Below are 26,248 nucleotides of genomic sequence, written 5' to 3'. Positions count from 1 at the left end.
GGATATAATTGACAAGAATTAAAGCCTGACTTTAGTGGGCAACATGGCACTATGTGCCGCTGGGCTCAGCATAGTTTATACAAAAGTCATAAATATTCATTTAATATATCCAGTTTTAATTGATTGCTATGTATGTCATCACTATACATGGGTAGTCTGCTCACATGAACATGTTAAGCTATGCACCGTGCCATGCAGCATAGCTTATACAAAGGTAATAATTATTCATCGAATACATCCAGTTTCAATTACTTGCTGCCTATGTCATCACTGTAACCTAGGTGATCTGTCCACACGAGCACGCAAAGCTATGACGCAAGTCACTCTGGGAACAAAAAATCCTAAAATAATAGGACATACCTCCTGATGTTATCCACATCCAGTGGGAATATTAACATTGTGTAGGAGCCTACACAAAGTGGATATGCAGACACAGTTTCTCCTTTTAGCAATTCAAGAAATCCACCTTGTGCATACATATCCATGGTGATAGCCTAAAAACTACATGGTTCATGGTGGTGTGAACTGGGTAATAGCACATATGCATCGTTGTATGGACTGAATGCAAGGTGGTACAATAAATTTGTGAAAACCATATTAGAAATGTTTTTTTTTATGTCTGTTAAGCATGTTTGCACACTATGGCACATAGCTCAAACATGCTGAAATTAATAAAAAAATAATTATTATTACTTTTACATATTCCCTTGAATTTGCAGACATCCACAATGTACCTTTTGCACATATATGTATGTGATCTAACATTTTCAGGGGGTTATTTCCATATTTGTGGACTTTTACATCCTCTTCTCTCCGTGTAGACTCCTGTACATGAAGAAATTCCTGGTACACTGAGGACCCTGACACTGAGTCTACACAAATGCCTTTGTACTTATCGGATCACTCCACCTGTATCATTTGCATAAGATTCACCTGCTTATGAGGAAATTTGCATTCCATGGAAGTTTCCCTGTTTTTGAGTGCTTGTGTGCCTCTAAGTGATGCTTACTTAATCTAAACTTGTTCTAGCTCATGTACGCATTACGCTGTGATGCATACACCAAAACAAATTGTGTAGGCTTTACTGAATTGTTCCCCAAATTGCTTACCTGGTTAACAAATAAATCAAATTAACCATACAAAATACTCTGCTCTGAGCAACCACCGACTCCAAAGATTAACTCTAACTTGACTCCATTTGTGCATTTGTGACACAGAAAGGCTCCTTTATATATTGTAATGAGGTAACTGAATTGGATGCTAAAAGGTTTGAACCTGAAAAGATAGCTGAAGTAAATTTACCCACAGCAAAAGGTTGATTTAGTTGGAAAATGTATGTGCCACAGCCACACACACACACATTAAATATTATGTACTAAAATAAAGTTTCAGTTTATGAGTTTTTAGAGTTTTTGCAGTTTTGAGTTGCGCGTTAGAGTTTTAACCAGGAAAATATTTCCAGATGTGCTGATCATAGCTTTCTATCGGAGAGCATCTTCTTCTAAGTGAGCTACAGCCTGACTTAATAGGGTGAGTGGAATTCCCTGCACTATTTGCTTAATGAAAATCTGGGCTCATCAGGGAAAGAGGAACGCTCATCCTAAGGAAACTGCCTTTAGAAGACCTGAAAACTCCATGTTTGCCTAATGAAACTTGAAAAATCGGAGATTGTGTGCATCATAATTATAAAACTTTTAATTTCTTTTTGACATGTCAATTCAACTATACTGTTGACTTTTTATGAAATCAAGAACAGTACAGCACAAAGAATTTACCTGATTGAAGATCTGTTGGTCCACATAAAAAATAAGGACATGTTACACTTGTTTGCTGTTCTTACACTAGTTGAGGTCCAATAAAATAGTAAGTTATAGAAGGCAGCCTGATATTATACTTGCCAGTGTGGGAACAAAAAGAGAAATACATTTGGGGTCACTGCAAAAAGATGATCAAATGTCTGTGAACCTTATTGGCTCCCTTCGCTCCCTGACTCAGACCTCTACAAGAAAACCTGCAGCCACCCTTTATTTTAAAGACTGAAATGTCAGCTTTTGACTCTGCAAAGAAATAGGAAAAGGTAAGTCTTCCTTACATTTTTTTTTCATCTTTTTCAGATGCAAAAGCACACACCCAGTGTAACATTTTAGTATGTAGACGTGACTGTGTGTAGTAACAAATACAAATAAGCATGTTTCACCAACATGGCTGCATTGCATATGTTTCTTTCAGTAGGCTGGGGAGCTGCTATAAATGATAGTTTCCCTCGATTTATTTTGATGCAAGTAAATATATATATATATATATATATATATATATATATATATATATATATATACAGAGAGAGAGATATATATATATATATATATATGTGTGTGTGTGTGCATCTGTATACACATGCACACACACACACACACACACACACACACACACACACACACACACACACACACACACACACACACACACACACACACACACATACATGGGTGCATAGCTTTTTGTCGAGTGCTCATTTCATTAAGACTCAAATGAAAACAATTAGTTGAAAATACTTTTCACTGAAAATTAATTTTGTTAAATCACAATTCATAGAAAACTGTAGAAGTGTATATATATGGTATGTGATGATGTAATTTTTGGGCCTAGCAGTCATTACATATGTGCCTTTGTAGGATTATGTGTGGAGTGATAATGGGGTAATGGCTACCATAATGTTGCATTTACAGATTTGAATAGGCTTGTGGTTGTCTGTCAAAAGTGATTCACTATTTGTCATATTTTTTTCTTTTCTCCATGGCTGTGCAAACATGGAATTATATTTATTTATCTCTCTCTCTCTCTCTCTCTTTATATATATATATTTATTCATTGAGTAATTATATATTCATGAGGAGGGAATTTTCATTGACATGATTGGGTATTTTGAATTAATGATCAATTAGAATTATGTATTTAAATTTGAAATTTTACTTGTTAGTTTGTTCTGAGGAAGTCAAATTATTTGATGAAAGCGCTTAACAACTGTGGATTTTAACTACGTTTGTGGATATTATTTTTATATTAAAACCATCTGTGGACCCGCAACACTGTGCTTTTTTTCTTGGTTTGTTCGTTTTTCAGAGCACTGTGAACACTATTTTTTGGACTTTGTATTTTTATTAGTGTTGGTTGCTATGGGGTCCCCAGAACCCTTTAGTCTTTCTCCTATTATGGATTCTGACCACTCTGAAATAATATCCTTGAAGAAGGATGTGGCAGAACTAAAGGGTGAGTTAACTAAGTTAATTGAACTTTTTACACAACACAGCAATAAGGATTTGGACTGCATTCTCCCTCCTCATGGTTCTAAAAAGGGCGATGCCATGGGTGAAGACAAAGTACTTGTTTCCGAGACTCGTGGATCTCATTGCCGCTTTAAGAATACTGATGATGTCATCACGGCGGCGCAAATCCACCAAGAGGATCGGCGAAGATGTTCTCCTTGCCATACTAACAGTTTTTCTGAAATGGAAGACTGTGTGGGCCCGGGCCGTTCTAAAAATTCTTCCAATAACAACTGTGTGGTTCATTTTGAGGGTGACATTGAGCCTTCACCGCCTGAACTTTCTAATAACAAGCAGGCTTGCAGTAAAGAGCGTTCAAACACAGTTACTGTTTGTTTTAACTCTAATGGCAATAACTTTAATGGCACAGACTCTCGTGGTAAAAACACATTGCCTGGAGGTAGAGAACATTCTAATGCTGCTAAAAAAAGTGACTCCATACTTGCAAGGAGCCTGCAACTTCTAGGAACAGGAAAGAATGTTTTTGTAACTTATTTCAGAAACATTTTGTTTTTGCTGATTCTAACCCCAAGCACAGTAAAGGGGTATCTGTATACAGTGAAAACAAACAATACAGCTTTGATTCTATTAGAGACATGATATACACTTTTGAAAAAAAAAAATTGTTTAAATTCAAAATGTGTCAAATGGAAGGATGTTATTTAAATGAATGCATCCAGCAACAACTGGTCCCACAAGGGTTAAGGGTCTTCAAATTTCCTTATGGTATATATTATGATGCCAATATTGTTAGGAATTTTACTGACATGTTTGACCAATGGGGTTTAGAATTATTAGGTAAGACTGTTTCCTCTTATGAGGCAATGGAAAAACAGTTACATGATGAAGTGAATTTTTTGCATGAACAAATTATTTCTGACTTATTATTTGATCAATATGAAAACTTGTTTTGTAAAATTATCAACAGGGTGGACCAAAAATGTGATAGCATTTTTAAGAAAAAGGTTAAGAAATTAGACAGGGATATTAAACAGTATAAATCACATCAGGTATATCCTACTGATAAACTGTTTTTTTATGACATGGAGAATGGCTACACTGGTAATTTAGGGAATGAAAAGAGTGGTATGGTTAAATCTGGCCCTAATTTTTCTCTCGAACCATGTAGGGATGGTTTTGAGGATTTTGAGTCAGACTGTTTTGTTGACCCACAGGATTTTTCATTACCCAGACGCTCAGAAAGAATAGCCAATCACAGACAAGGAGTACACAAAACTTACAGCAGGGCAGCACAACAAACCTATGGATACAACAAATGGTAGATTCTGAAATCCAAATACAATGTGTGGATAATATTCAATATAGTTTGGATGGGTTTAATATATATAACTATTCTGATGTTCCTATCACCAAAGATTTATTTTCTTTATTTTCCAAGGGGTTTAAATTTGTACCAACTAATGTACCTGATATAGCTCAAGTGATGTTGGATTTACAGTTATATTTTAGAAAGTTAAATTTAAACATTATGTTTTCAGAAAAAACTTCTGTTGAGACATCGAGAGACATTATTAAGAGAAGTAGTACATTCAACCCCCCACTACACCCGTTGGTTACAACATATGAGAAATTGGTTAAGGAGGATTTATATAAAGTATGGGGGGAAAAAAGAAGGGTGTTTGCCAACATGAACCCCAATGAGAAACAACTACTTAGGAACTTGAGAGAGGACAAAAGAATTAGAATTATGACACCTGATAAAGGAGGGGGGGTGGTATTGTACAACTCTGAAGATTACACTAATGATATGCAAAATATATTATTTCAAGCTGAAAGTTATTCTTCATGTTCTAGGAATGAAATATATATTTCATATTGCAGGTTAGATAGTTATTTATACGAATATCTCATGGATCAGAGAATATCCAGGGATGAGTATGATTTTTTGTTGAATAAATTTCCGAAGATCCCTGTGATATTCGGAATACCTAAAATACATAAAGACTTGAAGAAACCACCTATTAGACCTATTGTGGCAGCAGCAGGTTCCAAAACCCACAACTTGGCAGTTTTTGTAGATAGGAAATTGAAACATATTTTGAATAAATTTCCACATCTTTTAAGAGATTCTTGGGACTTTTTGGGACAACTTAGGAAAGAGTTATGGTCAGCGTACTGTGTTCTTCTTACTATAGATATCCAGGACCTATTTTCTTGTATTCCAAAAGCAGAAGGCCTGTGTTTTTTTGAGGAGGTCCTGTTTAGTTATTCTTCATTGAGCTCAGATGAAGTTCTATTGTTATGTGAGCTTATGAATCTCATTTTGGAAAACAATTATTTATTTTTTGAAGGTGAATATTTTCAGCAACTAAAAGGTGTTGCAATGGGTGCTGCCTGCGCTCCTTTGTATGCTAATCTGGTACTTCTGGGTTGGGAATACAAGTATATTTTCCACAATGAAACATTCTCTTCTAATGTTAAATATTATGGTAGATTTTTGGATGACATTTTTATCTTGTGGGAAGGAGGGTCAGAATCGATTTCTGAGTTTGTTCACTATTTGAATCAAACTACTGATTACCTGAAGTTTACCTACCAGTCTGATCCCCAAGAAATTAGTTTACTGGACACTAAAATTTAATTTTATTTCAAAATTTACCGTAAAAAAACCTTCTGTAATAGTTATTTACATTACACCAGCCATCACCCCATTCATCAGAAAAAGAGTATTATTAAGGGTCAGGCTATAAGAGTTGCTAGAATGACTACAAGGAAAGATGATGTTACAGTAGAGTTTCAATATTTAAGGGAGATGTTTTTGGAGAGAGGGTATCCTGGAGACTTCATTGACCCTATTCTTGAGGAGGTTCTGAATAAATGGGGCAAGGTGTATACACCCCTACTTGGTGTTGGAAGGGAAGGATACCACAAATGTCAGGATATGACTGTTTGTGATAAACCTGATTTTCAACATGCTTGTGTAGTACAATATAGCCCTCTGTATTCCCAGATTAAAGGAATTTTGACAAAAAATTGGAATATTTTCAAAACTAATACTGAAATATACCGAATATTGGGTCAACAACCTATTTTTTCTACCAAGGTGGGACCTAACATTAAGATTATATTGGAGAAGGATCATATTTTGAACAACAGTAAGGATAAGAGATGTGGTAGTAAACCTTGTTCCTATTGCCCTTATATATTACAAGACAGTTTTATTACCCTTGGTAATCAAAGTAAGAGTCATATTTTTTTAAAAAGTGGCAATTGTGGTTCAAGCAAACTGGTATATATAGCTAAGTGCTGCTCCTGTTCCTCATTTTATGTAGGTAAGACGGAGAAAAGATTAAAAAATAGGGTATATGAACACCTTTATGACATCAAAAATGAAAAAGATACCAGTGCACTGTACAAGCACAGTGTTACTTGTATTAATTTCAAGTGTTATAAGTTTGCTATACTAGAATTTGTGACAATTGAAGCCAGAGGGGGGGGGGGTTGGCAAAATGTGTTGTACATAAAGGAATTATTATGGCAACTGAGATTGGCTGCTGACTACCCACCAGGGCTTAATGAGCATATTTCAATAATGCCTATTCTTAAAGAAAAGGCTTGTTTAGTGTAGTAGCTCTTTCATAGTATTCTGAATACATATAATAATATCATTGTGTATATATTAAGAAGAGTTTTTATCTGTTATGAGGCATTATGTGCTTTTTGTTTTTGTTAAATCAAGTTTTTTATTGTTGTGAACTACTACTTTTTTACAAAAAAAAAAAAAAAAAGGAATAGATGCTATTTCATTGAGTAATTATATATTCATGAGGAGGGAATTTTCATTGAAATGATTGGGTATTTTGAATTAATGATCAATTAGAATTATGTATTTAAATTTGAAATTTTACTTGTTAGTTTGTTCTGAGGAAGTCAAATTATTTGATGAAAGCGCTTAACAACTGCGGATTTTAACTACGTTTGTGGATATTATTTTTATATTAAAACCATCTGTGGACCCGCAACACTGTGCTTTTTTTCTTGGCTTATATATATATATATATATATATATATATATATATATATATATATATATATATATATATATATATATATATATATATATATATATATATATATAGATGGGTCTATGTTGAATGATCGACAATACAAAATATCAAACACATATGGTGGAAACTATATGATCGAATTTCATAATGTCAGTCATTCAACAAAACAAAACAAAAAAAAATATAAACAACCTAAAATAGATATATGCAGGGGGGCAAGACCCCTGCACCCCCCACACCCTCTGCTACTTAAATATACCAACTCCGAGATTGCAATACAGCGAGGAAAAGGGAAATCTCCCATTCTACACTGTATGCTGATCTCCGTGCAGAATTTCAAAGTTTTAAAACTTCGATCATATGGTCTTCCACTATATGCAGTTCAAGGTTTTAAGCTTCGACATTCTGCATGAGATCCATATATATATATATATATATATATATATATATATATATATATATATATATATCCTTAACCTCTTTTTCCCATTTCGCACATGGGGTCAGGATGTCACTTCAGCAGTGACAATCATCTCGAGCCAAGGTATACTGCTGCAGTAGTTTATCTATGCCACTCAGTCACATGCACACTCACACCTAGGGCCAGTTTAGAGTGTCCAAGCCACCTACTGCATGTCTTTGGAATGTGGAAGGAAACCAGAGCACCCAGAGGAAACTCACATGACCACAGGGAGGACATGCTGACTCCCCACAGAAGGCACCCCAGCTGAGAACTGAAGTGAAGCAGCGAACCTCTTGCTGTGAGGAGACAATGCTAACCACTGGACCACTGCGGCTGCCTATCTATATCTATATCTCTATCTATATCTATATCCGTATATCTGTATCTCTCTCTCTCTCTCTCTATATATATATATATATATATATATATATATATATATATATATATATATAGATATATATATATATATATATATATATATATATATATATATATATATATTTTTTTTTTTTTTCCTGGGATTCAATAAACTCCATGTAGGCTTCGTTCAATGCCTAAATGGAGTTTACATGTTTGCGCAGTGAGCATCAGTGCTTAATGCATACTCATGCTGCACACTGTGTTCAAACATAAACAAGCAGGGTTTCATGGCTGGCGACAGTGTTGGCAACCAGGAAACCATGTAAAGCAACATGGATAGCAAACTTGTTTACATTAGAGTAGATCGGGTTAGCAGTATTGTGCAGGATGCCACAATGATTACCAGGGATTATCATATATTAATGTGTATGTTCCAAGCACATTAAAGGACATTGTATGCAGTGCAGAGTATTGGCGAATCCCATTCCAGGCAGTCTGTACAAGTTGTATAACTGATCTCTAAGGGTACATGGACTGCCAGTTATAGTGAACAGACATGGAAAGTATGTATATTGAATAGGGACACAGATGAAGTTTATGGATGAACATCGGGAAAGAAGACAGGTAAAACATTGTAATGTACTACAGATAAGGGCATATAAAAGGAAGACAGCTGTAGTAGGAACACTAATAACATCACCACATGGCACAGTATAAAGTGCACAGTGACAAATATATATTATGTGACTGTCACACAAAGTGATATAACAGTGGAGAAGATGTCTGTGTGATACAAGCATCCACACATGAACAATGGAGAGGACATCTGTCTGGGCTGTTATATACAATTGGGGTTGGGTGCATATTATGAAGCTATGCAAACTGATTTACCTGAAAATGCCTGTATTGTCAACAGAGGTTTCCAACAAGTGGGACACAGTTACAGACTCATGGCCAACAGTAAAACCAACATGCACAATCATGGACAATATTAGAATAATACCACCAGTAATACCCATGTCTCTGACACAGCATATGTGATTTTGAGTGAGCACAGATGGTTCTGCACCAACACACTTGTACAACTATTATGACATGTCATCAATCTATGAGTGTAATCAACCACACTCTCCTGACACTAATGTATGCTGGAGGTGCGAGGAGAGACACTTGATATTATGATTACTACAGGCTAGTTGACTGGTGTGCATGGCAGATTATCTATCTATCTATCTATCTATCTATCTATCTATCTATCTATCTATCTATATATTGATATAGATATATCACAGACCATACTGTCACGAATGTAAACCATGCCATGTTGTTAAACAGTTATGTATGTACTGAGTGCATCACCAAAACAGATATCACACATGCATGTTGTATTACACCTTGATGCATGTTCCACACCATCAGACAGTAATGCTTATGCAAAAAAAAAAAAAACTAATACCTAGGTATGCATCAATAGATGTGTGACAGCTCACTGTGGCAAAGATGGTACACTTCAGTTACACATCATTGGAAGATGCCATTAACTGGGAAAACTACTCGTGTACCAACTCCTTTGCCCAATGGTTCTTGGAATAGATAAATTCCATTGCCTTGGATCAACTAACCCATAGTCCCACCAGGGGCTCTAATATCCAAGACCTGGTCATTACCAACATGGGAAATCAATGCTCCACACCTAAGGTCACCCCCTCATTGGTCAGGTCTGACCATAAGCTACTCACCGTTAACATCCACATCCCACCCCTACCTCCCAGTAAGGAAACCTCCATAAAAAACTTCTCCAAAGCCAACTTCATGCTACTCAAGTCAGAAGTGACAAACTTCATGATATCCATGCAGATGAGAACTGAAGATTCGACTGCTGAATCCTACACTATGGCACTGTACGAGCACATCCACTCATGCATGAATCGTGCCATCCCAAATAGAACCAAGATGCTCTCCTCCAAAACAAGGAAGCCAATCTGGTGGTCCTCTGCCATAAACAAACTTTACAACAAAAGGAAGAAACTGTTGCAGAAAAGAGGAAAATCCCAGGATGCAAAAAACTCCCTTACCAGCCTCAGTAAGAAGCTGAGATCCCTCATAAAATCCTCCAAAGCTAGTTACGAAAATAAAATTGCCAAAGATTCCAAAGACACCTACAAGGCATTCTATAACTATGTCAAGAATCTAAATGGCAATGCTCAGATCTGGTCTGAGCTACAACAGAATGGCATTAAATATATTGATCCCAAGATATTGCCAGTATTCTGGAGGATCGATTCAGTGCCAACTTCACCCCTTATCACCCCCTAAATGGCCCATCTCAATACCGAAAGATTGCCAAATTCCAGTAATAACGGCCACACAGGTAAAAATGCACTCTCCAAAGCTAAGAATACAGCATCCAGAGGACCAGATGACATCTCGAGCTGTGTACTACATGAACTACAAAATTAACTGGCACCTCACCTAAGTGTCATGTTTAATCATAGCCTCACCTCAGGCTTTGTGCCCACTGAGTGGTGCACAGCTACAGTTATCCCACTCCACAAGGGGGGATCCACCTTGGATCCCGGGAATTACTGCCCCATCAGTCTGATGAGCCTGATCTGCAAGGCCATGGAACATATTGTCATGGAACTTATAAACAAAGACATTGTCAACCTTCAAACACTGGACCCCACCCAGTTTGGGTTTGTGAAGGGCCGATCTTGTCTCCTGAACCTGATTGGCTTCTTTGAATCAGTCTCCAGAGCCGTGGATGAGGGTAAGGCAGTCCACACAGCCTATATGGACCTCGCCAAGGCCTTTGACACCATCCCCCACTCTGAAATCATAGATAAACTTACTAAGCTGGGCATTAATTCCTACATCACTCGATGGGTTGCCAACTGGCTTACTGACAGAATCCATACTGTAAAAGTAGCCAACTCCAAATCCAGCTCCAGACAAGTGACAAGTGGAGTACCTCAGGGTTCAGTCCTGGGACCGCACTTGTTTGGCATCTACTTCCCTGAAGTACAGGCCAACACTAAGGAACTCCGGCTAACAAAGTTCGCAGATGACTGCAAACTGGGAGCCATTACTGAATCCCCAAATGATGTGGATACTCTACAAAAGGGCGTCACAGAAACAGATGCTTGGTGCCAGAGCCATGGGCTCAAGCTCAATGCCAAGAAATGTATAGTTATCCCCTTTGGGAAAAAACATGTACCCGGGAATTACCACATAGGTGCCAGTACACTAAACACTGAAAGTGTGATAAGAGACTTAGGGACACAGGTGGACAGTGGTCTCACCTTCAATAACCACATCACCATAATAGTCAGGAAATCCCTCTATGTGGAACACCTCATCACTAAGGGCTTTTCATCCAGAAAAAAGGAGGTCATTGTCCTACTGTACTCATCCCTCATTAGACCCATTATAGAATACAGTGCCCCATTTGGTATGTACCTCTCAAGACATCTGCAACAACTGGAAAGGACTCAGAAATACCTCACTAAAAGAATCACAGGCCTAAAGTAGATGCCCTATGCTGACTGCCTTAAAAAGCTCCAGATATACTCTATCACATATCGTCTACTCAGAGGCGATCTCTGCTTAACATACAAGGCCATGTCAAACCCAGAGCTGTTAGACATGCTACACTTAAAGAAATCCCAATCCCTCAGAGCCACACGCTCCAGGGATCTAAACCTTGTCATCACAATAAACAAAACCTGCTGGAGGGGTAGGTTCCTAACCCAGAGGCTCCCCAGACTCTGGAATAGACTGCCCATACATGTCAAGCAGAGCACCTCTTTGGCCTTCTTCAAAAGGAATCCTGACGATTGGATGGGAGAAAGGAAATTCACCCTGGGGATCACATCAGTTGCCCTGCTAGACAGAGGTCCAGGGAAGTAAATAGTGTGGGAAGAAATAGCCAGGGAATTGTTATGGCTAGGCTTGTATAGGCTCTAGGGCGATAGCCTAGTACCAACCTATGAACCTATGTGTAGGGTGAGACATGAGGAAGGATGTATTGTACTCAGGAACTGGTGTAGTGAAGGCTGTGAACTATGATGGTATTAAGGCCTTTCGTGTAGATGTCCTGCACATACTCTGTAGTTGTGATACATACAAGGGAGTACTCACCACTGTGGACACATTCTGGTGGACATTCCACATACCATACAACCCAGGACACATGCCACCGGCCCTCATACCAAGTAGTTTGCTGATAGGGTGTGACCTTTACATGACCCTTGGTTTGTGCATTTGTTTGCATAATAAAACAAATCCCCACATGTATTTTTTTTTTCATCTCATGTGTTGTCATGGACATGGCAGCAGTCCTTTGGTGTGAGTTGATACTGTCTGTATTATACTAATATCACAGTAGGAGTCAATGATTGCGCACAATGTGTAGTCCTCCAGACAGCTGTTGGGATACAGGATTTGTCTGTCATTCTTGATGTCTGTGATTTAAATCAAGGACAGGAAATGGCCTAGCAGACAGACCTGATGTACAAACTTGATCATTGGACATGAAGTATACGTCACTTCACACATTCCAACATATTTAGATGTCATGTATGTGCTCCAGTGTTCTACCTATCTGTTGATATAGCTGTTTATGGCCACATCCGACAGCATGGAGTGAATACCTCATTGTGGACTGATGTCAAATGCCTTGGCCTGGTCAATTTCCACAGGATGATAGAGTTGTCATCCTGCATGATGTACATAACCTCTATGGGGCCATCTGACAGATGTGACAGACATGGATGTAGTATTAACCACTCACACATGTCTGTTGTACACAACTGGGATATTACTAGTGTCCATTTAGAAAAGTTTCATGATGGCATGTTGGACAATCTCACATTTCAGGAGAGCCAGGATGTGTCTATACATGCATGCATGCATCAGGTACTGTACCCATGCCACTCAGATGGCTGCATGGTGATGCACACCCTTCTATGGGAACATAGTCCTTCTGGAGGATGTGTTGAAGTGTGTCTCAAACTATGTCAGGTAGCCATATGTTCTAAGTCATGCTATAGGTGATCTGTGATGTTGTCACAGCCCATTGATTCTGTGCGATAAGCCTGCATGAATGAAGCCTGGTCAATTTCTTTGAAACAGTCACCAAGGCCATTGACGAGGGAAAGATGGTCCACACAGCCTACCTGGACCTCGGAAAAGCCTTTGATACAATACCTCACTCGGGCATTATAGATAAGTTCACCAGCTTAAATATAAACCCCTATGTTACTAGATGGGTTGCAAACTGGCTCAAGGACAGAACCCACATGGTTAGAATTGCTGGAGCCATGTCAGACTCCAAACCAGTTACAAGTGGCATCCCACAAGGCTCAGTCCTGGGACCTCTCTTGTTCGGTATATATTTCTCGGAGGTACAGGCCAACACGGAAGGACTGTGGCTGACCAAGATTGCAGATGACTGCAAACTGGGCACCATAATCGACTCTCCAGCCGACACAAGCATCCTCCGAAAGGGCCTCATAGAAACAGACAACTGGTGCCAGAGCCATGGCCTCAAGCTAAATGTCAAAAAGTGTATAGTCATCCCCTTTGGCAAAAAGAAAGTGCTCACAAATTACCACATAGGTGGTAATCCATTAAGTACAAAAGAAGTAATTAGGGACCTGGGGACCCAAGTTGTTAGCAATCTCTCATTTGACAACCACGTGGCCAAAGTGGTTAGAAAAACATTTTATATAGCCCACCTAATCATGAAGGGATTCACATCTAGATCAGGGGAGGTCATCGTGCGTCTTTACTCATCCCTCATCAGGCCCATAATTGAGTACAATGCCCCTTTGGGATGTACCTTACCAGACACCTGCAGCAACTGGAAAGACCCTGCCTCACCAAGAAGATCAAAGGGCTCAAACAGATGCCATATGCTGCCCTGCTAAAGAAACTCCAGCTCTACTCAGTGGCATACCGCCTGCTCAGAGGCGATCTGTGTCTGACGAATAAAGCCATGTCCAACCTGGAATTAATGGACATGCTGCACCTCAGAAAATCCAAATCCCATTGAGCTACGCTGCTCGAGACTTGAACCTCAGCACTGAAATAAATAAGACATGCTGGAGGGACAGATTCATAACCCAGAGGCTCCCTTCACTCTGGAATAAAATCCCAGTCCAGGTTAGGCAGAGTCCCTCATTGACTCTCTTCAAGAGGAATCTTGATGAGTGGATGGGAGATCGTAGGTTTACCCCAGGTATCACTTCTGTGTCACTGTTAGACAGAGGCACAATATACTAACAAAAAGGGCAGCAAAATTAATTTAAAATGGGTGGCTAAACACACTCTGGCTAGGCTTATAAATGCCCTAGGGCAGATAGCCTAGTATGAACCTATGTACCTATGAAGGTAAGACAGTGCATACTGCTTACCTTGATCTTTCCTAGGATTTGGACACAATCCCCCACTCAGGTATCATTCACAAACTCTACCAGCTGGAGATTAATTTATAACACTAGATGGTTAACCAACTGACTCACCAACAGACCACATACTGTGAAGGTTGATGAATCAACCTCTACCATTAGAGCTGTTACCATTGGTGTATCCCAAGGATCTGTGCTGGGCCGTATAGTGTTTGGAATCTATTTCATGACAGTTCTGGTTCTGGCTACAGAATATGACCTGTGGCTTAATAAGTTTGTTGATTCCTGCATATTGGTTACAATCACTAAGTCCACCAATGATGTTATACTACAGGAGGGGCTAACACAGACAAATAATTGGTACCAAAGCCACATGGTCTACTAATAAATACAGAATGTGTTAGGATTTAGCCCATATGCAAAATGGAATTTCCTGGTAAGTGCACCATTGACAACACTCTCCCCTGTGCTGAAACCAGTGGTGCAAGATCTGGGAGCACATGTAGCTAGCAATCTGAACTTTGACCAACAAGATTCCACAGTGGTATGGAAAGGCTACATTGTGCACATCATAAGTCAGGCCATCGTATCCAGACATGAGGATGATATAACAGTGTGGTACTTGAACCTTATCAGAACACTAATACAGTATAATGCTTCCTTCTGCATGTACCACACCAGACACCTTTAGCATCTGGACAGACCATGGGGGTTTCATATCAACAGAATACGGGTTCTACAAACCATGCCATGCCATGACGTACGTGGATAGAATGAAAGCCCTGTTCCTGAAATCTATATTATATAGGATAAGGTGACTTGTGCGTGGACTACAGGCCATCTCTGACCCTGCCATGATGGGTATACTGCACATCCACAAATCAGTAGAGTCTGGTGAGAGGAAGATGATAAGATTACAGTCCCACATACTGTTGCAAAATGTTCTCTCTAATGTCAATTAAGTGCACTAACACAGACACACCAGTTCACTGCAGTGAAAACCAAACCCCTACTTATCTAACCACACTGACTACAGAACTCTGTATTTAAGGCAAGTGCCACAGCTCAAGTCTGACTTGGAGAGTAAACCAGTGGTGCAAGATCTGGGAGCACATGTAGCTAGCAATCCGAACTTTGACTAATAAGATTCCACAGTGGTATGGAAAGGCTACATTGTGCATGTCATAAGTCAGGCCATCGAATCCAGACATGAGGATGATATAACAGTGCGGTACTTGAACCTTATCAGAACACTAATACAGTATAATGCTTCCTTCTGCATGTACTGCACCAGACACCTGCAGCATCTGGACAGACCATGGGGGCTTCATATCAACAGAATATGGGTTCTGCAAACCATGCCATGCCATGACGTACGTGGATAGAATGAAAGCCCTGTTCCTGAAATCTGTATTATATACCATAAGGTGACTTGTGCGTGGACTACAGGCCATCTCTGACCCTGCCATGATGGGTATACTGCACATCCACAAATCAGTAGAGTCTGGTGAGAGGAAGATGATAAGATTACAGTCCCACATACTGTTGCAAAATGTTCTCTCTAATGTCAAGTAAGTGCACTAACACAGACACACCAGTTCACTGCAGTGAAAACCAAACCCCTACTTATCTAACCACACTGACTACAGAACTCTGTATTTAAGGCAAGTGCCACAGCTCAAGTCTGACATGGAGAGTCTCTGACTACACTTTATAGATGATGACATCAGCAGTGTCTTGGAAGGAGAAAATGGTAAGAATACAGTCCCACATGCTGTTGTAAAATGCTCTCTCTAATGTCAAGCAACTGCCCAAACACACACACCCAGACACACAACAGTTGACTGCAGTGAGAACAGAACCTCTATATATCTAAATACACTGACTACAGAACTTAGGACATTGCACAGGCACCATGGCATAAGTCTGGGGCTGCAGGATAAAGTATGGTGGATGACATCAGCAGGGGATGTTGGAGAGAGGAGGTAGGCAGGGCTGCCTGAAATGAAGAACATCAACATCTGTGCAATGACAGAAACCTGGTTCAAAGCTCCAGAGAGCACCCCTGCATTACCAGGCTATAATTCATACCACACCTTTCCCCCACCTAACCTGGACCAAAACACTAAAGACGGATGCATGTCCATATTCACTAAGGATATCCAAACCTCCAGGCTAGATGCTCAGCATAATGCATCCGAGATTATCCAAGTGCAACTAACTCTGGGCAAGACCACAATCCAAATTGTAACTTGCTACAGATCCCTCACCATGCCCCAGGATTCCCACTCCTCATTTCCTGATACACTGGAAAATATTAGGGTACAACCCAACACCCTAATAATGGGCAATTTCAACTACCCCACCATTAACTGGAAAAACACCTCATGTACCAACTCTTTTGCTCAACGTTTTCTGGAATTCATAAATTCCAACGCCTTGGATCAACTTATCCACACTCCCACCAGAGGCAGCAATATTCTAGACCTGGTATTACCAACATGGGCAATCGGTGTTCCACACCAGAGGTCAATTCCTCATTGGTCAGACCCGACCACAAGTTAATCACCCTAGAAATCCACATCCCGCCCCCACCCCCATTAGGGAAACCACTGTAAAGAATTTCTCCAAAGCCAACTTCACGCTTCTTAAGACAGAAGTGGTAAACTTCATGACACCCATGCAGACGGACAATAGAGGTACGACTGCTGAATCCTACACAAATGCACTTTATAAGCACTTACACGAGTGCATGGATCGTACTATCCCTAACAGAACCAAGATGCTTCTTCTTCTTTTGGCTTTTCCCAGTTAGGGGTTGCCACAGCGGATCAGCTGTTTCCATTTCTTCCTGTCCTCTGCATCTTGCTCTGTCACACCAGCCACCTGCATGTCCTCTCTAACCACATCCATAAACCTTATCTTAAGCCTTCCTCTTTTCCTCTTACCTGGCAGCTTCATCCTTAGCATCCTTTTCCCAATATACCCAGCATCCCTTCTCAGCACATGTCCAAACCAATGCAATCTCACCTCTCTGGCTTTTTCTCCAAACTGTCCAACTTGGGCTGACCCTCTAATACACTTATTCCTAATCCTGTCTACCCTCGTCACACCCAGTGCAAATCTTAACATCTTTAACTCTACCACATCCAGCTCTGACTCCTGCCTTTTTGTCAATGTCACTGTCTCCAATCCATATAACATAGCTGGTCTCACTACCCTTTTGTAGACCTTCCCTTTCACTCTTACTGGTACTCGTCTGTCACAAATCACTCCTGACACTCTTCTCCACCCACTCCACTCTGCCTGTATTCTCTTCTTCACCTCTCTTCCACACTCGCCGTTTCTCTGAACTGTTGATCCCAAGTATTTAAACTCATCCACCTTCACCAACTCTACTCCCTGCATCTTCACCATTCCTCTATCCTCCCTTTCATTCACACACATATATTCCATCTTAGTCCAGCTGACCTTCATTCCTCTCCTCTCTAGAGCATATCTCCACCTCTCCAGGGTCTCCTCATCCCATTCCTTACTGTCACTCCATATCACAATGTCATCTGCAAACATCATAATCCACGGGGACTCCTGTCTGATCTCGACTGTCAACCTGTCCATCACCAGTGCAAATAAAAAAGGGCTCAGAGCTGTTCCTTGATGTAATCCCACCTCCACCTTAAATGCATCTGTCACTCCCACTGCAGATCTCACTGCTGTCACACTACCCTTGTACATATCCTGTACCACTCTTACATACTTCTCTGCCACTCCCGACTTCCTCATACAATACCACAACTCCTCTCTAGGCACCCTGTCATATGCTTTCTCTAAGTCCACAAAGACACAATGCAACTCCTTCTGACCTTCTCTGTACTTCTCCATCAACACTCTCAGATCAAACATTGCATCTGTAGTGCTCTTTCCTGGCATGAAACCATACTGCTGATCACTAATCATCACCTCCCTTCTTAACCTAGCTTCCACTACTTTTTCCCATAATTTCATGCTGTGACTGGTCAGTTTTATCCCTCTGTAGGTACAGAACCAAGATGCTATCCTCCAAAAAAAGAAGCCGATCTGGTGGTTCCCTGCCATAAACAAACTCTACAACAGAAGAACAAAACTGTTGCAAAAAAGAGTAAAATCCCATGATTGGAAGAACTCCCTGGTCAGCCTCAATAATAAGTTGAGATCCCTCATAAAATCCTCCAAAGCTAGTTACAAAAACAAAAATTGCCACTAACTCTAAAGACAACCACAAAGCATTCTATAGCTATGTCAAGAATCTCAATGGCAACACTCAGATCTGCTCTGAGTTACAGCACAATGGCACTAAATATACAGAACCAACTGATATTGCCAACATCCTGGCAAATAGGTTCAGTGCTAACTTTACCCCCCTCTCACCCCCTAATGGGCCCCTCTCTATACCAGAAGAATACAAAGTTCCTGTAATCACAGCTGCACAGGTAAAAACATACACTCCAAAGCCAAGAACACAGCATTCATTAGACCTGACAACATCCCAGGCTGCATTCTACATGAACTACAGAAAGAACTGGCACCCCACCTAAGCACCATGTTCAATCATAGCCTCACCTCAGGCTTTGTGCCCACTGAATGGCACACACCGATGGTTATCCCACTCCACAAAGGGGGAGCCACCACTTACACCAGGAACTACCACCCCATTAGCCTGACGAGCCTGGTCTGCAAGGCCATGGAACGTATCATCATGGAACTTATAAACAAAGACATTGGTAATCTCCAAACTCTGGACCCCACACAGTTTGGGTTTGTAAAAGGCAGATCATGTCTCCTAAACCTGATAGACTTCTTTGAAGCAGTCACCAAAGGCATAGATGAGGGTAAAGTAGTTCACACAGCCTATCTAGATCTCACCAAGGATTTCAACACCATTCCCCACTCTGGAATTATAGATAAACTCACTAAACTAGGTATAAATCCCTATGTCACAAGATGAGTTGCCAACTAGCTCACTGACAGAACCCACACTGTGAAAGTAGCAGACTCCAAATCCAACTTCAGACCAGTGACAAGTGGAGTACCACAGAGTTCACTCCTGGGTCCTCTCCTGTTTGGTATCTACTTCTCTGAAGCACAGGCTAACACAGAATGTATTTGGCTAATGAAGTTCATGGATGGCTGCAAACTAGGAGCCATAATCGAAACTCCTAATGATGTGGACATCCTACAAAAGGGCCTCACTGAGACAGATGCCTGGTGTCAAAGCCATGGCCTCATGCTCAATGCCAAAAAGTGCATTGTCATCCCCTTTGGTAAAACCTCTGTACCCATGAACTACCACATAGGTGGTAGTCTTCTTAACACTGAAAGTATGATGAGAGACCTTGGGACACAGGTGGACAGTACTCTCTCCTTTGATAATCTCATCGCCACAGTAGTCAGAAAATCCTTCTACGTGGCACACCTCATCACAAAAGGTTTCTCATCCAGGAAAAAAGAGGTCATTGTTCCCCTCTACTCGTCACTCATTAGACCCATTATAGAGTACAACGCTCCTTTTGGTATGTACCTCAGAAGACATCTGCAACAAATGGAAAGGCCACAGAAATACCTCTCAAAGAGGATTACCAGCCTCAAACAGATGCCCTACGCAGACCATCTCAAAAAACTCCAGTTTTACTCCATCGCATATCGCCTAGTCACAGGCAATCTCTGCCTAACATACAAAGCCATTTCAAACCCAGAGCTGTTGGACATGATCCACTTAAAGAAATCCCAATCCCTCTGAGCTACACACTCTAGGCACCTAAACCTTGTCACCACAATAAACAGAACATGCTGGAGGGATATATTTCTGTCCCAGAGACTTCCCGTACTCTAGAACAAACTACCTATCTATATCAAAAAAGCTTCTCATTAGTACTCTTCAAGAAAAATCTTGATGATTGGATGGGAAATAGGAACTTCACCCCGTGGATCACCTCTGTGGCTCTGTTCAACAGGGGCACAGGAAAATAATTTTCTTGGATGGCGAAAGCCAGGGTACCTTTTTGGCTAGGCTTATATAGGCCCTAGGCCCAATAGCCTAGTATCTACCTATGAACCTATGGATGGGTATGCATTTTAAAATTATAATGTGTATTGTCATCCTAATGATGTGTATGGTATATAACATGTGTTATTTATTTATATAGTGGATTTCATATCTTTGTGAACAAGTACTGAAAGACCATGTTCACAGTGCATGAGGGGAGGTGAGCATACCTTTCAACCTGGAAACATCACAAATCTGGACAAGGCCCATGAAAAATAGGTACAAATCTGTATGCTGATTAACATCTAATTTGCGTACATAATTATTTAACCCCACCCACTCCAATGGAATTGTGGGATACCAACTTTCAAACGCACACTGAAGAACAGACAACCAAAATATGGCACCAGAGTTCCCCTGCAGCCATTCCAATGTTCCATTACTTGGTTATTTCACCCCATTTACCATAAACACTAATGTGTGCATACTGCATTACTTCTACAATGATTATTTGGATTTTATTTTTACATTTTGCAGCACAATAATGCACAAACACTAACAAACATCTGCTAAACAAAGCAATACTGTCTCACCATGAAAATAGACTTGGCATTAAAACTTCTCTGCCCTTGAAAGTCACATTCATTGAAACAGCATTGAAACCCACACCACATCCAAAGAAAATACATCTGGCCAGTGGTGGATAAAGAATACCTTTGAGCTGTTTTCAAATCATTGGCCCCTTGCACACAAAACAAGAAACATACATGTGTTCTTTTCTTTGATACACCTTCCTGACTTTATTAAGTTATATTCCTTGTATAATACAGCACACTTGTTAGACAGAGCACATTTTAAATTTATTGCTTGAACATTTTTCCAGTAGGCTATACAGTAGACAATGAAACAAAATGCATGAACCAATAATGACAAAACTGTCCAAAGAGGCACACTACAATCAAAGAAGTACACTGCAACTGCTTCCACAATATAAGGTCATCTAAGCCCCAGTCCTTGTTCACCTACTCAGTCTCCTTAACTACTGCTCTTCTCCCCCACTCAGCCTTACACTCCATTTTTGCTTCCTCACTCCTGTACATCTCATATATCCATCCTTCTTCCCCCTCGCTCCTTTCCCTCCCACCAAATCCAGAATGCTCCTTCACCCTCACTCAGCTCTTTCCTTACAACTTTTCTTCTTGTGTATCCTCTATACTGTAAACAGCTGTAGTGAGACTTTGGGACAGATAAACTCTGTACGACTGAGTGTCACATTCATGTACAGTCAGTCAGTCCTATGATTTGTTTTACACAGAGAATACCTCTTTGCATCAGTTGGTTGAACCAAAAAATGGTCCCTACAGACCAGTCTTCTACTTTGACGAACAAACAAAAATACATAAAATAAAGAAAGAAATATGCCAGATGACTACCAAAAGAAAAAAAAAATGTCTGGAACAAAAACTGATAGATGAACTAAAGAGCAAGAAGATGCTACAAGTAAAAGTTGTTAGAGATAGATGCCAGTTAAAAACAAAATGACTCTGTGAGAGAGGAACTAAACACTGGTAAAGCAGGTAAGATGTGTAATAATTTGACAAGTATGTGAAATTCAACATAGTTAAAAAAACACCATCCATTGCTGTGACTTAACATTTAATAAAAGTTAACACATGAGGTTCATACTACTGTTCGTACCCTTACAACCTCAGCATCTTGTGTCAGCGTATCTCCATATAGAATACAGTACAGTAAGGATACCCTACAACATCTGCTGTCAAGTGAACATCAAGAGTATACTACAGTTCTGTTAGTGGAAACAGTATTTTTAAATTCTTTCCATGAATGTTATTTTGCATTGTTTGTTACTCTGTAATTGCACCTCTCAGTATGTGCAGCTACATTAAAAATCAAATAATGCAGGTTTTGTTTGCACCAACTAGATAACATTTCCTTCTTGTTTTCTACAAACCAAAAACAGAACCACTCAGTCCTTTTTACTGAAGACTGAGCAAGACGGGAAGCCCTTTTTTCCTTCCCTTTCCCAGCAACTGTCATTACAACAGTCACACACAATCTTCCACTTCTCAGAAAGAAAGAAAAAATGCGTATGAGATGGACATAAAATGCTGGGGTGGGGGGTGGGAATCCAGACCTAACATTCAGTGGTATGTCCGTGTTTTCTGTAACTGATCACATACTTATAATTAGAACCACGCCTTCGTCCCAGAGCTTACTATTAGCTTACACATTGTTCTTCTAGTCTATTGCAGTTTAACAAATAAGTGAAACAGAAAAGGTACAAAAGATGACAGATAAACAGACACGAATTCAGGTAGCCCCTAATTAACAGTCACAAAACACATCTCATACATGTCAAAAGTGCCAGAAAGACTGATTACATTTTCACCCTCCACTGCCATGCCCACTAAGTGCACTACACTAGTCATCACCTTTCACATATTTAACACACCCAAAGAAAGTTACCAAAGTTACTAAAAATGTACTGTATGCAAAGCATTTCTGGATTTACTTAAGGTATTGCAATTGTTCTTCTTGAAAAGTCTCAGTATTATGAAATAGTAAATATTCTTTTTCTTGTAGGATAGTGCACTCATTCTGACCTTCTGAAACAACATTTTTACAGAATCATCACAGGATGTTTGTGTGAATCAGTGAGACACTTTTTCAATTTGGCCTTTATTTAGTGATGTTTAAGTCAATGTCACCTTCATTTGCATTTCTCCATTGCTGTTCTTTTCAGCAGATTTTTACTCTTTGTCAAGTTTTGTTAGAATGTGTAGTTTCAGTATATGTTTTGAGGGTTTTGCATTAAGCAGACCCCATCCCTGACTGTCTTCCATGACTCATATATGTAGTAGACATTTGATGTGTGCAGGAAGCACCAGCATATTAATTTAATGTATTCAATGATGACAGAATATCACACTTCATTCATGCAGTGGAAGTAATTAAAACATGGGTAAAAATATATTTTCAGCTTCTGCATTTTCTTTTATGCTGTTGAATGATTTTTATTTTCAGATATATTTTCTGTCATGCTTTACTAGAACTTCTCTGTCTCATTGCCTCCCTCTTTATTTTATTTTTTTTTTTGTTGTTGCAACTTAATTCTCCTCCCCCGACCCCCATCTTTTTGTTGGTAACATGGCTCATGTTGACTCATCACACACATACACACACACACACAGGCACCTTACCTGAACTTGTCCGTTCCACTCGGCGCTCGCATATTCCCATAATAATCCATTTATAAGTGTGTCCTTCTTGCAGGCAACCAGATCCATTTAGAAAAGCAGTCGTTACTTCCTTCCTGCTCGTGCTCATTCAAAAACACACTGGCAATGCATGCACAATGTACACAAGTGCTGAATTCCGACAGGCTGATGGAGCTGACATCATCGCGCATGCGCGGTGACATCAGCAACATGCAGGACAAAAAAATAAAAAAAAATACTCTGGGAAAATCGGAAATGAAGGAGTGCCACTTGGGAATCGTGGCACCCCATTTTTGACCCCAAAACTCGGCAAAAAACGGATAATTCGGGACAGTTGGGAGGTATGAATGTGAGGGATGGCTGCATTGTAAGTGTCTGACATTTTCTTAGATAGGGCTTTCATTTTTTTCTGTTTCCACATATATTTTCATGGCAGGAACACTAAATGGGCATTAAACAGCAGTAACACATGCTATTTCCAGTTTGAGTAGCATGCCACAGAGAAGCAAGTTTGTGCAATGGCTGCAAAGTGTTTGCACATGCAAGATACACATTTATTTACCTTTTGCTTGTTTGTACATAGGTAAGCAGTGCACAAATGTGAGGTTGCTTGCTGAAATGTGAGGTTGCTTGCTGAAATTGAGATGTAGTATTGAGTGTATGAAACACATCTACTGCTTAGCTGACTCTGTGGCAGCAGGTTTAAATGCATTGACATGTTTATTTTTGCACACAGATGATAAAGGGTTCAAATCCAGGTGTATATAATACTTTTAAATAAGCAGTGGTAATGGAATGAGATTATACTTTGCTGCATTCACTATGTGTTCATGTGTTTTGGCATAGAACAGCATGTTGCCAAACTCCACAGAAACATAGAAGCCAAAAAGTGAAGGGTCCCATTGTTTTTTTTTCTTTTTGCCACTTATGTATGTCGTGTGTGATTCTATGTTTTGATCAGATTATAGGTGTTAAAATGGGGTAGATGGGAAAGTGATGAAATGAGGGGCAAGCAGGGGGAAGAACAAAGGGAAAGGAATATAGGAATGTGTAGGAGGGAGGTAAGAAAGAACCATAGTTATCCATTTGATAAACAGTGTAAGATAAAATATGTACAAAATATTAACTGGATGTGCACTGTCACCTCCATAAAGAGGGGTGACAACAACCCAATCATGTTGTATATCCAATTGGACCAAATAAAGTGTGTCAAGTAGACACATGTGCGAAATGGAGAGTTATGTATGGGATGATATAATTTTGTGGGACAGATGCCCATTTTTTCTTCATCAAGAGAGGAATGCTGGGTAGGTATTTCTATGTCAGGTAAGTTGGGTAGGTGAGGAAGCAAATGCAAACAAACAGAACAAACAAGATGAGACACAAGGATGTGAGGGACACACATGGTTGGAGGTCACCATGATTGGGGTGAGGGAGGAGACACCTCAAGCTCACAACCATCAAACACGGGCACATTGAGAATCTAGTCCTCACCCGCAGGACTGTCATCACTGTCCCCTTACTCCACTGGCTACTGGTGTGCTTGACATCTGCTCCTCCTACATACCATAAGGGAGAGCAGCCCCTCCATCCAGCAAAGACATCCGACAATGGTTTTGCATACATCCCTACACACCATACCTGGCAACTCCTGATGGGTGATGAAATCACCACATCTGCCAGTACTCCTGGAAGTACCACAGCACCAGCTTCTGGGGTACTACTATCTGAAGTCCTAGGTACTGCAGGGGCAGCAGAGGAAGTATGGCCAGCTTGGGTTCCAGATGTGCTGGGTGTCAGTGCTGGAGCCGGTGTAGTGAGTACAAGTTGACCCACTGGGGTTGGTGGACCTCGCTGGGCTGTGAAGCATTAATTGATTTCTTACACATTGATGACACAGAGACATTTGGATGACACATAATAACAAAACAAAAAAGAGATAAGGGTTGGGGTGAGAGAAAAAAGAGATAACATTAGTACCATCATATGTGACATATTTTATTATCCCAGTAATACTGCTATTTTATCTGAAGTTTTACATTTATGTATACATCCAAAAAGTTACAAATTATAATTACAGATTGCTCAAGCTAATACTTACAATGTGCATATATTGCACATATGTTTGGTCCAATTATGCAGATTACAGTTAACAGCAGGGCATTTATGTCAGTGGTATAGATTCTAAAATCTGTAATATTATTAAAGATTTGTCAGTATTGTTTAGTTGTTACTTGTGGTATTTGAACTCAGAACCTCTGACTATAGTATTACATTTGACTCCTGAATTCAGTTTGTGTTACAGAGTTATGCATGCATACTTGCCTGTGCAATTTAGGATATGCATACTTAATGTGCTACTACTATATAGAAGTTAAAAAATATCCTACTACACTTTTAAAG

This window comes from Protopterus annectens, chromosome 11.part0, assembly GCF_019279795.1.
Source record: "Protopterus annectens isolate FY-2018-M chromosome 11.part0, PAN1.0, whole genome shotgun sequence".
NCBI lineage: Eukaryota > Metazoa > Chordata > Ceratodontiformes > Protopteridae > Protopterus > Protopterus annectens.
The sequence above is the reverse complement of the archived record's forward strand: the minus strand, read 5'-3'. Positions refer to the sequence as shown.